Genomic DNA, 11,891 nt, shown 5'->3' on the forward strand with positions numbered 1-11,891 from the left:
ACTTTTTTTCAAAGGGTCTATCCTAGAGACATGGAACCAACTGCATGGGCATGTTTGACCTTTGACCTTGAAATGAAGGTCAAGGTCAAAGGTCAAGGTCATTGAAAACTATATAAATTGTTGATATCAGCTATTTATCTAAATGACCTTGAACTTTGACCTTGACCTTGAACGTTGACCTTTAACCTTTGACCTTGACACTGACTCAAAGGTAAAAAAAAAAAATCAGAACATGCATCTAGATTCATGTACATTTCAGTGTTGAACTCAGTTTAAAGCAAAGTTCTTTTTTTCTTTTTTTTTTTTAATGACCTTGACCTTTGACCTTTGACCTAAAGGTCACAATCAAGATTAACTTCGTGGAGTTTGCTGCAACTGTTACTTTAAAATATGTTAGGAATAAATAAATAAATAATTCAACCCCCCCCCCTTTAAAAAAAAAAATCAATAGCAACGTAGAAAATGTCTCTAAAACTCATACAACACCTCGGATCGACATAAGATTTTAAGCAACCGCAGGAAAGACTTCAAAAAAAAAAAAAAAAAAAAAAAAAAAGAAAAAATTTCCTGAAAGTTTTACGGTGAGTCTCTGAAGTGTAACGAAATTATGAATTTTATCGACAAATACTACATTTTTTTTAATCTGAAATTTAGGTGCTGATGAGCATAAAAATGAATTTAAGCTTTTATCGGCTATTTCTTCAGTTGTTATTAATAGCATTCGATTCTCCTGCTCTAATACAATATTTTAATACCAAGCATTCTTGATTTCTTTAGTATGTGGAATTTATTTCAATTTTATTTAGATTTAATATTAATGGAAAGAATCTCGAAAATAGCGATTTTTCCTATCAAATAAATTTCCACGCTCTCATTGACACCTTTTTTTCTTCCTGAAATGCATGTCTGAAATTTTAATTTATGCTAGTTACATTTAACTCAATCCACATAGAGATGTTTATTTAATCTTACCTATTATTTTGAATCGCCATATTCGGTCAAACCGAACGCGACATTTTTCATAAATTCGTAAACAAAGTCTCGGCACGGCAGTTCTAATGTATCCTAGGCTCTAGATGAATAACTCCATTTATTCAAAGTATAAACCAACTCAAATTTATTATATTTACAGAAAATCTGCTTTTTATTATACACCAATCGTGTTTCTCAAAACTATTTATTACTGATTACTACATTGGACAACAAACAAAAGGACACGTGCTCTTATATTCCTATTTATTCCTAAACAATATATTTACTACCTACATCTTCATCGGAGTGCGTGGCCTAATGGTTAGCGCACCTGCCTTTCAATCCAAGGGTTTTGAGTTCGAGCCCAGCTGGAGGAGCATTTTTTTTTTTTTTTTTTTTTTTGAGGGGGGGGGGGGGGCATTTTTCTTCTTTATTACAACCCAAATCTCACGGAAACACTTAAAAAGGTGGAAAGGCCTCTAATTGTTCTCTGAACAATTAGTCTCCTAGTTATTATTATTATTATTATTATTATTCTTTTTCTTCCCGGACTTTTGAAACCGCAAGACTTATCGAAAAACTTTATAGTTCATGATACTGGACATTAAAAGTTATTTCGAAAAACTACCCAACGAGTATGACCTATGACCCCTTTCGGAGTTCTTGCCCTTTAAACGAAAAACCTTGTTATCGCTACTCCTTCGAAATCATAAAGCGCAGAGGTACGAAACCTTAACCAATGTCTTCGACTGACTGAGTACTCGCTTCAAGGTTTCACTGCGAAAGAATTCGTCGACCCCTTTTATGAGTTATTGCCCCTGGACATTTTTCATGTTTACGAATAATGAAAAACTTTTCTAAACGACAAGTCGTAAAGACATGGGACCAACTGCATAAGATTCTTTGACCTTAGACCTTGAACTTAAGGTCAAGGTCAAAGGTCAAGGTCATTCAAAATATGAGAAAATTAGCTTTTTTAATATCTCTTTTGTCTTTCAACATATACTGAATATCTTTGCATCTATAACATGTCCTTCTAAAACTATTACAAAGATTTCATTCTTGTCCCCCGAGCTTGACCCATTCAAAAGTTGTCACCCCTTGTGCAACAAAACCTTGTTATCGCTACTCCTCCGAAACCGTAAACCATAGAGATTCCAAACCTTCATCAGTGTCTTCGACTCATTTAGTACTCTCTTCATTCTGTCATTGCGAAAGCATTCTTTGGTCCCTTGTATGAGTTACTGCCCCTGAAAGTTTATGCTGCTTACATTTAATGAACTTTTTTTTAAAACGGTGTATCCTAGAGACATGGGATCAACTGCATGAGCATGTTCGACCTTTGACCTTGAAATATAGGTCAAGGTCAAAGGTCAAGGTCATTTAAAAACATTAGAAATTCCTTATATATGTGTAAAATATGGCAATTTACCAAATGACCGAACTTTGACCTTGACCTTTCACCTTGACCTTGGGTCAAATGGAAAAGTAAGGACATGCATTCAGCTCCAGTATCAGGTAAAACATAGAAAAGTAAAGATTTCTCTTTTTTTTTTTTTTTTTTTTTTTTTTTTTTTTTGTAATGACCTTGACCTTTGACCTTGACCCAAGGTCACGATCAGGCTTAAGGATGTGGAAGTAGTTACAATTCTTAGTTTAAAAGAGGCATAAAATAAATATTTAACCCCCCCCTTCTTAAAAAAAAAAAAATCACATCAACAACAACGTAGAATATTTCTGTCAAATTCAAACCAGACCTCGGATCGACACCATATTTGGTACAATTGTAGTATAGACCTCAGAGAAAGTTTCTGGAGAGTTTTACGGTGAGTCCTATAAGTTTATAGAAGTCTTGAAGTTTCACGGCAAAAACTACAAGTTCTGTTGTGTTTGTAATTAAAGTGCAGGTGAACGAAGAAATGATCTAAACCTTTTATCGGCTATTTCTTCAGATGTCGTTAGCAGCATTCGATTCTCCTGATATGATACGACATTTTAATACCAAGCATTCTCTCTTTCTTTTACATTTGGAATTTATTTGATTTTTATTTAGAATTAATCAGTTTCCAGAAATAGCGATTTTCGGTAGATTAAAAACAATTCTCGCATTCATTGTCGTCTTTCCCTTCTAAAAATGCATGTTGGGAGTTTAATTTGTGATACACATATTTAATTTAACCCAAAGAAATGCTTATTTAAATGTTTCATAGTTATTTCAGGATATTCAGTCAGAAATGTTAAAATCCGAACCCGATCTTTTAAGCTTACAACAAAGCTATTTACAAAAAATTCAGCATGCTCACAATATCGATGAATCGGGCTACAGTCCATTAATACATTTTCATTAGGGAACAGTGTTAATGTTTTCTTACGCAGCCCGTCCCTTATTATTTAATATACTGCTTGTAAATTCAGGAACTATTTCCTTTTACGGAACTTCTTTCTTCCCCTACCGATTCTAAAAATACGCTTGCATTTCTTCTATAGTCTTAAACAATTAACTTACGCATGATATCAGAATGCGTGGCCGAATGGTTAGCGCACTTGCCTTTCAATCCAAGGGTTTTGGGTTCGATCCCTGCTGGAGGAGCAAATTTTTTTTTTTTTTTTTTTTTTTTTTTTTTTTTTTTTTTTCCCCATTTTTTGCATTTTTCTACTTTTTCTCAACCCAAATGACACGGAAACACTTAAAAAGGTGGAAAGGCCTCTAATTGTTCTCTGAACAATTAGTCTCCTAGTTATTATTATTATTATTTTTCCGTTACCGCCTTTTGAACCGAAAGACTTTTCGAAGAACTCTATAGTTCATGATACTCGACATCAAAAGTTGTTTCGAAAAACTACCCAACGAGTATGACCTATGACCCCTTTCGGAGTTCTTGCCCTTTGAACGAAAAACCTTGTTATCGCTACTCCTTCGAAATCATAAACCGCAGAGGTTCGAAACCATTACCAATGTTTTTGACTACTTGAGAGGACTTTTCAATCTTTTCATTGCGAAATGATTTGTCGAGCCCTTTAATAAGTTATCGCCTCTGAGATTTTTTGGTGTTTACGAATAATGAAAAATTTTCTTAACGATAAGTCGTAAAGAAATAGGACCAACTGCATAAGATTCTTTGACCTTAAACCTTGAAGTTAAGGTCAAGGTCAAAGGTCAAGGTCATTCAAAATATAAGAAAATTAGCTCTTTTTATAGCTCTTTTGTCTTTCAACATATACTACATATCTTTGCATCTTTCATTTGTCCTTCTAAAACTATTTTAAAGATTTCATTCTTGTCCCCCAAGCTTGACCCATTCAAAAGTTGTCACCCCTTTCGCAATAAAACCTTGTTATCGCTACTCCTCTGAAACCGTAAAGCGTAGAGATTCCAAACCCTCATCAGTGTCTTCGACTCATTTAGTACACTCTTCAATCTATACAGTGCGAAAGGGTTCTTCGGCCCCTTCTATGAGTTACTGTCCCTGAAATTTTTCGCTGCTTACATTTAATGAACTTTTTTTCAAAGGGTCTATCCTAGAGACATGGAACCAACTGCATGGGCATGTTTGACCTTTGACCTTGAAATGAAGGTCAAGGTCAAAGGTCAAGGTCATTGAAAACTATATAAATTGTTGATATCAGCTATTTATCTAAATGACCTTGAACTTTGACCTTGACCTTGAACGTTGACCTTTAACCTTTGACCTTGACACTGACTCAAAGGTAAAAAAAAAAAATCAGAACATGCATCTAGATTCATGTACATTTCAGTGTTGAACTCAGTTTAAAGCAAAGTTCTTTTTTTCTTTTTTTTTTTTAATGACCTTGACCTTTGACCTTTGACCTAAAGGTCACAATCAAGATTAACTTCGTGGAGTTTGCTGCAACTGTTACTTTAAAATATGTTAGGAATAAATAAATAAATAATTCAACCCCCCCCCCTTTAAAAAAAAAAATCAATAGCAACGTAGAAAATGTCTCTAAAACTCATACAACACCTCGGATCGACATAAGATTTTAAGCAACCGCAGGAAAGACTTCAAAAAAAAAAAAAAAAAAAAAAAAAAAGAAAAAATTTCCTGAAAGTTTTACGGTGAGTCTCTGAAGTGTAACGAAATTATGAATTTTATCGACAAATACTACATTTTTTTTAATCTGAAATTTAGGTGCTGATGAGCATAAAAATGAATTTAAGCTTTTATCGGCTATTTCTTCAGTTGTTATTAATAGCATTCGATTCTCCTGCTCTAATACAATATTTTAATACCAAGCATTCTTGATTTCTTTAGTATGTGGAATTTATTTCAATTTTATTTAGATTTAATATTAATGGAAAGAATCTCGAAAATAGCGATTTTTCCTATCAAATAAATTTCCACGCTCTCATTGACACCTTTTTTTCTTCCTGAAATGCATGTCTGAAATTTTAATTTATGCTAGTTACATTTAACTCAATCCACATAGAGATGTTTATTTAATCTTACCTATTATTTTGAATCGCCATATTCGGTCAAACCGAACGCGACATTTTTCATAAATTCGTAAACAAAGTCTCGGCACGGCAGTTCTAATGTATCCTAGGCTCTAGATGAATAACTCCATTTATTCAAAGTATAAACCAACTCAAATTTATTATATTTACAGAAAATCTGCTTTTTATTATACACCAATCGTGTTTCTCAAAACTATTTATTACTGATTACTACATTGGACAACAAACAAAAGGACACGTGCTCTTATATTCCTATTTATTCCTAAACAATATATTTACTACCTACATCTTCATCGGAGTGCGTGGCCTAATGGTTAGCGCACCTGCCTTTCAATCCAAGGGTTTTGAGTTCGAGCCCAGCTGGAGGAGCATTTTTTTTTTTTTTTTTTTTTTTGAGGGGGGGGGGGGGCATTTTTCTTCTTTATTACAACCCAAATCTCACGGAAACACTTAAAAAGGTGGAAAGGCCTCTAATTGTTCTCTGAACAATTAGTCTCCTAGTTATTATTATTATTATTATTATTATTCTTTTTCTTCCCGGACTTTTGAAACCGCAAGACTTATCGAAAAACTTTATAGTTCATGATACTGGACATTAAAAGTTATTTCGAAAAACTACCCAACGAGTATGACCTATGACCCCTTTCGGAGTTCTTGCCCTTTAAACGAAAAACCTTGTTATCGCTACTCCTTCGAAATCATAAAGCGCAGAGGTACGAAACCTTAACCAATGTCTTCGACTGACTGAGTACTCGCTTCAAGGTTTCACTGCGAAAGAATTCGTCGACCCCTTTTATGAGTTATTGCCCCTGGACATTTTTCATGTTTACGAATAATGAAAAACTTTTCTAAACGACAAGTCGTAAAGACATGGGACCAACTGCATAAGATTCTTTGACCTTAGACCTTGAACTTAAGGTCAAGGTCAAAGGTCAAGGTCATTCAAAACATGAGAAAATTACCTTTTTTAATATCTCTTTTGTCTTTCAACATATACTGATTATCTTTGCATCTATAATATGTCCTTTTAAAACTATTTCAAAGATTTCATTCTTGTCCCCCGAGCTTGACCCATTCAAAAGTTGTCACCCCTTTTGCAACAAAACCTTGTTATCGCTACTCCTCCGAAACCGTAAACCGTAGAGATTCCAAACCTTCATCAGTGTCTTCCACTCATTTAGTACTCTCTTCATTCTATCATTGCGAAAGCATTCTTTGGTCCCTTGTATGAGTTACTGCCCCTGAAAGTTTACGCTACTTACATTTAATGAACTTATTTTTAAAACGGTGTATCCTAGAGACATGGGACCAACTGCATCAGCATTTTTGACCTTTGACTTGAAATATAGGTCAAGGTCAAAGGTCAAGGTCATTTAAAAACATAAGAAATCCCTTATATACGTGTAAAATATAGCAATTCGCCAAATGACCTTGAACTTTGACCTTGACCTTTGACTTTGACATTGGGTCAAATGGAAAAGTTAGGACATGCATTCAGCTCCAGTATCAGGTAAAAATACAGAAAGTAAAGATTTCTTGGGTTTTTTTTTTTTTTTTTTTTTTTTTGAATGACCTTGACCTTTGACCTTGACCTTGACTCAAAGGTCACAATAAGGCTTAAGGATGTGGAAGTAGTTACAATTCTTAGTTTAAAAGAGGCATAAAATAAATATTTAACCCCCCCCTTCTTAAAAAAAAAAAAAATCACATCAACAACAACGTACGCAGTACAGTTAAGGCTACACATGAAGATAATATGGTAATGAGGTCATAATGAGGTTTGACGTCATGACAGTTGCTCCGCCTTGATTGATCCATATAAGGAAATAGAGCTCAAAAAAGCTATTTAATGATGATTGCGAGAATTTGTAATGAATGTCTGTATTTTCAGGTTTAAATAAATAAACATTAGTGATTCTCTCTTATATAGTAACAACACGTCTTCGAAATAATTCTCTTTTTATTGTGTCGTTTGGCTGCATTCGGCTTCAGCCAAGCGCTTGCACTCGGTGACACGGAATGTTGTTTACATCTAAAAACGTGGCGACAGCAGCTGAGATATGCAGTGGATAAATGCAACAATCAGGGAATCTTTAAAGAGAATAGGGATAAAATAAGAGACCTGGGCCTTGTTAATCTTTTTGATGAGAAGATGATGACGTTATTTCGGGAAATCATGGAAAACTGAGACGATCCGCACTACCTCCCTAGGTTCCTTTCTGTTCATTAAGGTGTGTATGTGCATAGGTATTAACATGTAGACATACTATTCTTTACATCGATGTAAAATAACCTTTAACATGTACAATAAGATGTATTGTTACAGTCCGTCACAAACTGCAATGCAGTGCCTTGTGTGTAACCCCCCCCCCCCCCACACACACACACACACATGCCCAAAAACACACACATTATGAAAGTTGAACACTTTTAAATATGCAATGATGTTGTCCTTTGGCATACATGTACAGACATGTAACATAATATAAGCACAGCACGTCATGATATCAAATAGTATAATTTAGATGCAGTCACACTTACAGTGTATTTGTGAAGTCAAACTGCACAGTGTACAATGTATGTGCACTGCACATACAAGAGTATAAGACCCTATAAATTTTAATTTTTACCTCTGGCAATCAAAAATATGTGAATTTTAAGATTTCAGTTTTTACCAGTGCTTCATATTTTAAATTCATCATAGAACTTTTACTATCTATATCACTAGGCTGTAAATTTGTAGAATTTCTACATTAATGAAGATAAAATGTTTGAATTTTCATTTGTCTGACTACATGTACATTAAGTCAGTCTGATATGTAAATACATGTATTTATGAACTGTTTATATGTATAATTCTTTTGTCATTGTAGCTATCACAGAACTGGTTAAAACTAGCATTTACATCAGCTAGAACTATCAAAATACATGCATCAATTTCTCCACTGGGTATGATCACACTAAAGCATTTCAAGCATTTCACATTAATTTTATAGTATGCCAGTGTTAAATATTTTTTTTAAAATGTTGCATAGGTGAAAGAATTAAATGTTATCTGTAGTATATTCATTTTTTTTTTACTTAAATTAAGTATAGCTACCAATTCTACTTTTGAAAATGTCATAGGTTTCAATTTCCCAGAAAAGTTTTGTATCAAAAGTTTGTTTCCATTTATTTTATGAATTTCAGAAAATATAGTATAGCATGATTTGTTTTGTACAATGCAATGTCATTTCATTCTACAATAGTAATCATTATGTTTTTCACTCATTACATATATATTGTGTTGTAGCTACTCCCGAACAATTTGAACAATTCATTCAGGCAGCAAGTGTTTCCACCAATAAAATAAAAAGGTATGCTCCATATAAGCTCTAAACCATACATATTCCTAGCAAGATTATTGAAATGTTTTGATAATAAAAACAGGAGAGTCATGTATATGCTTTCCATGTTACTCAATGCATTGTTTTGAGTATCACTTTTTTAAAACACCAATGAACCTTCCATAATGGTATTTCATTTTGTTTTCAGAATTGATTTCATCCAGAAGAACTGTTTGAACTGTGGACTGTTTGAAATATTTGCACTTGCTCAGAAATCCCTTCACAGCTTGTCTTTGAATTTGAAAGGCTGTTTTTAATTAAATAAATTTTCTAGATAACTGATACTTTGAATTTTTAACAGTACAATGGTGTGAAAGTTTGAAGGCTGTTAAGATTTGAGTATCTTTACTTGCATGTATTCTGACAGGCGCGTAGCTGCTTATACGCAAATACGCAGGTGCGTACACATCGTTTACAAATTTAAAAAAATGGGGGGGGGGGGGAGGGGGAGGGAGAGATTTGTGAGAAGAGAAAAAATATCAATACCATCCAGCAAATATTTCTGTTTTAAATTATTTTATCTCATACTGTTTCGATTCACATTCAAATTCTATATTACCATGTCTTTATAAAAAAAAAAAATAAAAAAAATTCTAATGTTTTATTAAATCATTGCCAAACCAAATAAAACATTCATTAATTTGTAATTCTTCTACAACACATTGATAATTTATTTTAAGTTCTTTGAGAAAATATCAACCGTTGAATGATGTGATCCACTAGAATGTGATTTGAAATATTATTTTTGTTAAAAATTGAAATTATTAATTATATTTGCTGCCGAAAGATGATACCAATATATCTTTTAAAAAAATATTCAGCCTCTACATGTACAATAAATTTGCACGGAAGTATTTAACTTTGTGTTAAAAACAATATTACTATGTCTTGTATTTTCTAAAGAAAATCGAAATGGCATGATTTTGAATGAAATATTTGGTAAAAACCATGAGCTTCCAGGGACTTCGCCCCTGGGCCCTCATCTGGCTCCAGGGCCATAAAACTTAGATGAGCTAACTTTTGATCTCAGTCTCACTTTTACAAAAGGAATATATAGTGGAAAAGTGAGATTAAGATCAAAAGTGAGCTCGTCTAAATTTTATGGCCCCGGGGCCTGGACCCACTGGGGGTCTCAAAGCGTACCCCAGCCGTTCTCTGCGTACATTTCACTTCCATTCTGGTATGCGCCTGTCTGTGTTTTGGGGTACAACAAGATCTAAATTTCAGGATGTATATCGTGTTCACCTGTTCTTTAACAGAGTATCTGTTTCTGTATTACAAAGTTTTTACTATGATTATCTTGTTTGCGCATTGATTGATAATAACTCAAAAACATGAGACTAAAGCCCCTCCCCCCCCCCACCCCCCCTACGCCGATATGATTTGTGCTATAATACCCAAATAAGTAAAACCTGATGTAAACACTGTTTAATAATTTATTTTTAACATGCCAGTAAGTATATGGTATGGTGAGGGGGGGGGGGGTTAGATCTGTAGAAAGGAAAACAGGTTATTAAATACAGGAGTTAGCACCCCAATCCCTTCCTTCTGTTCTTAAAACTTTTAACGTAGTCTAGAATCCATAAACAGTTGAAGGTTTGATAACTAAAATAATCACATATGAAAAAAAAAACTACTAAGTTCTGTTGGAGATATTTTTCTGTGTGTCTACTGAGGAAGAATAAATGTTTAATCATTGATAGGGGCTGTCTATTTTTTATTTTTATTACAAATGACTGAATCTTTCAATATTTTTAACCATGGGCATTTTCCAATTTATTTGCATGATGGATGTTGCATGTTGCGGCAAATTTTAGGCAAACGGAGGAAATGCGGTAGGTGTCAAATACGTCTTGTGTAGCGTATAAAAGAACGAAGATATACAAAACAAAGTAAAGTCAAAGATTTTTTTATGCATACCGTTTTGATTTAGTGAAATAAAGCCCAGCGCAGTCCGTAGGTATTTGTTTAAAATTTGCGAGGTACACAAACTCTACTAAGTACCACAGAGTTATCTCCCATGCTGGGTTAATGATGCGTTTGAAAACTATATTTAGAATGAATGTGTTAAGATTTCAATTTTTAATCAAAAAGTGCAAGGGCAAGGCGACAACCCAAGAGGTAGGTTTTTATTTTAAATTCTTTGTTTTACTGTATAGTTTTTCAAGAGTGATGCTCATTTCTTTGTAATTCATTAGGCAATTTAAAATTTCCGATTAAATGTTGAAAAATACTCTATTTTTGAATACTGGTGTTTGTTTTCAATGGATAACTTAAATATCTCAGAAATCTGACTGAATGAGCATCAGTTTTTCGATAGGATAGATACCAAGGGACACAATGAAACCTTGTGCAGTTCAAATATTGTTTGCCTTGCCCTTGCACTTTTTGGTTAAATTTGACATTTCATATTTTGACCTAAAATCGGAGCTCACGTGACTTTAGAGGGTCACATGATGACAAAAAATACTGATGTGAAAAGCGATGGACAAACTCTTCATAAAGCCATTAAGATATTTCAGATAGAGTTTCATGCTGAAAAATAAGACGGTTGAAGTTTAAGTATCTCGTTTTTGGTGCCTTTTTGTCGAAAATGTTGCCTTAACTGTACTGCGTAGAATATTTCTGTCAAATTCAAACCAGACCTCGGATCGACACCATATTTGGTACAATTGTAGTATAGACCTCAGAGAAAGTTTCTGGAGAGTTTTACGGTGAGTCCTATAAGTTTATAGAAGTCTTGAAGTTTCACGGCAAAAACTACAAGTTCTGTTGTGTTTGTAATTAAAGTGCAGGTGAACGAAGAAATGATCTAAACCTTTTATCGGCTATTTCTTCAGATGTCGTTAGCAGCATTCGATTCTCCTGATATGATACGACATTTTAATACCAAGCATTCTCTCTTTCTTTTACATTTGGAATTTATTTGATTTTTATTTAGAATTAATCAGTTTCCAGAAATAGCGATTTTCGGTAGATTAAAAACAATTCTCGCATTCATTGTCGTCTTTCCCTTCTAAAAATGCATGTTGGGAGTTTAATTTGTGATACACATA

At 33.8% G+C, this 11,891-nt stretch overlaps 1 long non-coding RNA gene across 1 annotated transcript; it reads left to right on the forward strand.

Annotated features, from left to right (window-relative positions):
- The first annotated feature begins 8,320 nt into the window (after positions 1–8,320).
- Positions 8,321–9,060, forward strand: LOC133177753 (uncharacterized). Its single transcript, XR_009719821.1, has 3 exons — positions 8,321–8,398; positions 8,742–8,805; positions 8,984–9,060. It is a non-coding gene; the product is annotated as an uncharacterized LOC133177753 (long non-coding RNA).
- Positions 9,061–11,891: the final 2,831 nt, after the last annotated feature.

The sequence above is a fragment of the Saccostrea echinata genome, unplaced genomic scaffold, assembly GCF_033153115.1.
Source record: "Saccostrea echinata isolate AGI-Se365-2 ecotype Australia unplaced genomic scaffold, CSIRO_AGI_Sech_v1 ptg000221l, whole genome shotgun sequence".
Lineage (NCBI taxonomy): Eukaryota > Metazoa > Mollusca > Bivalvia > Ostreida > Ostreidae > Saccostrea > Saccostrea echinata.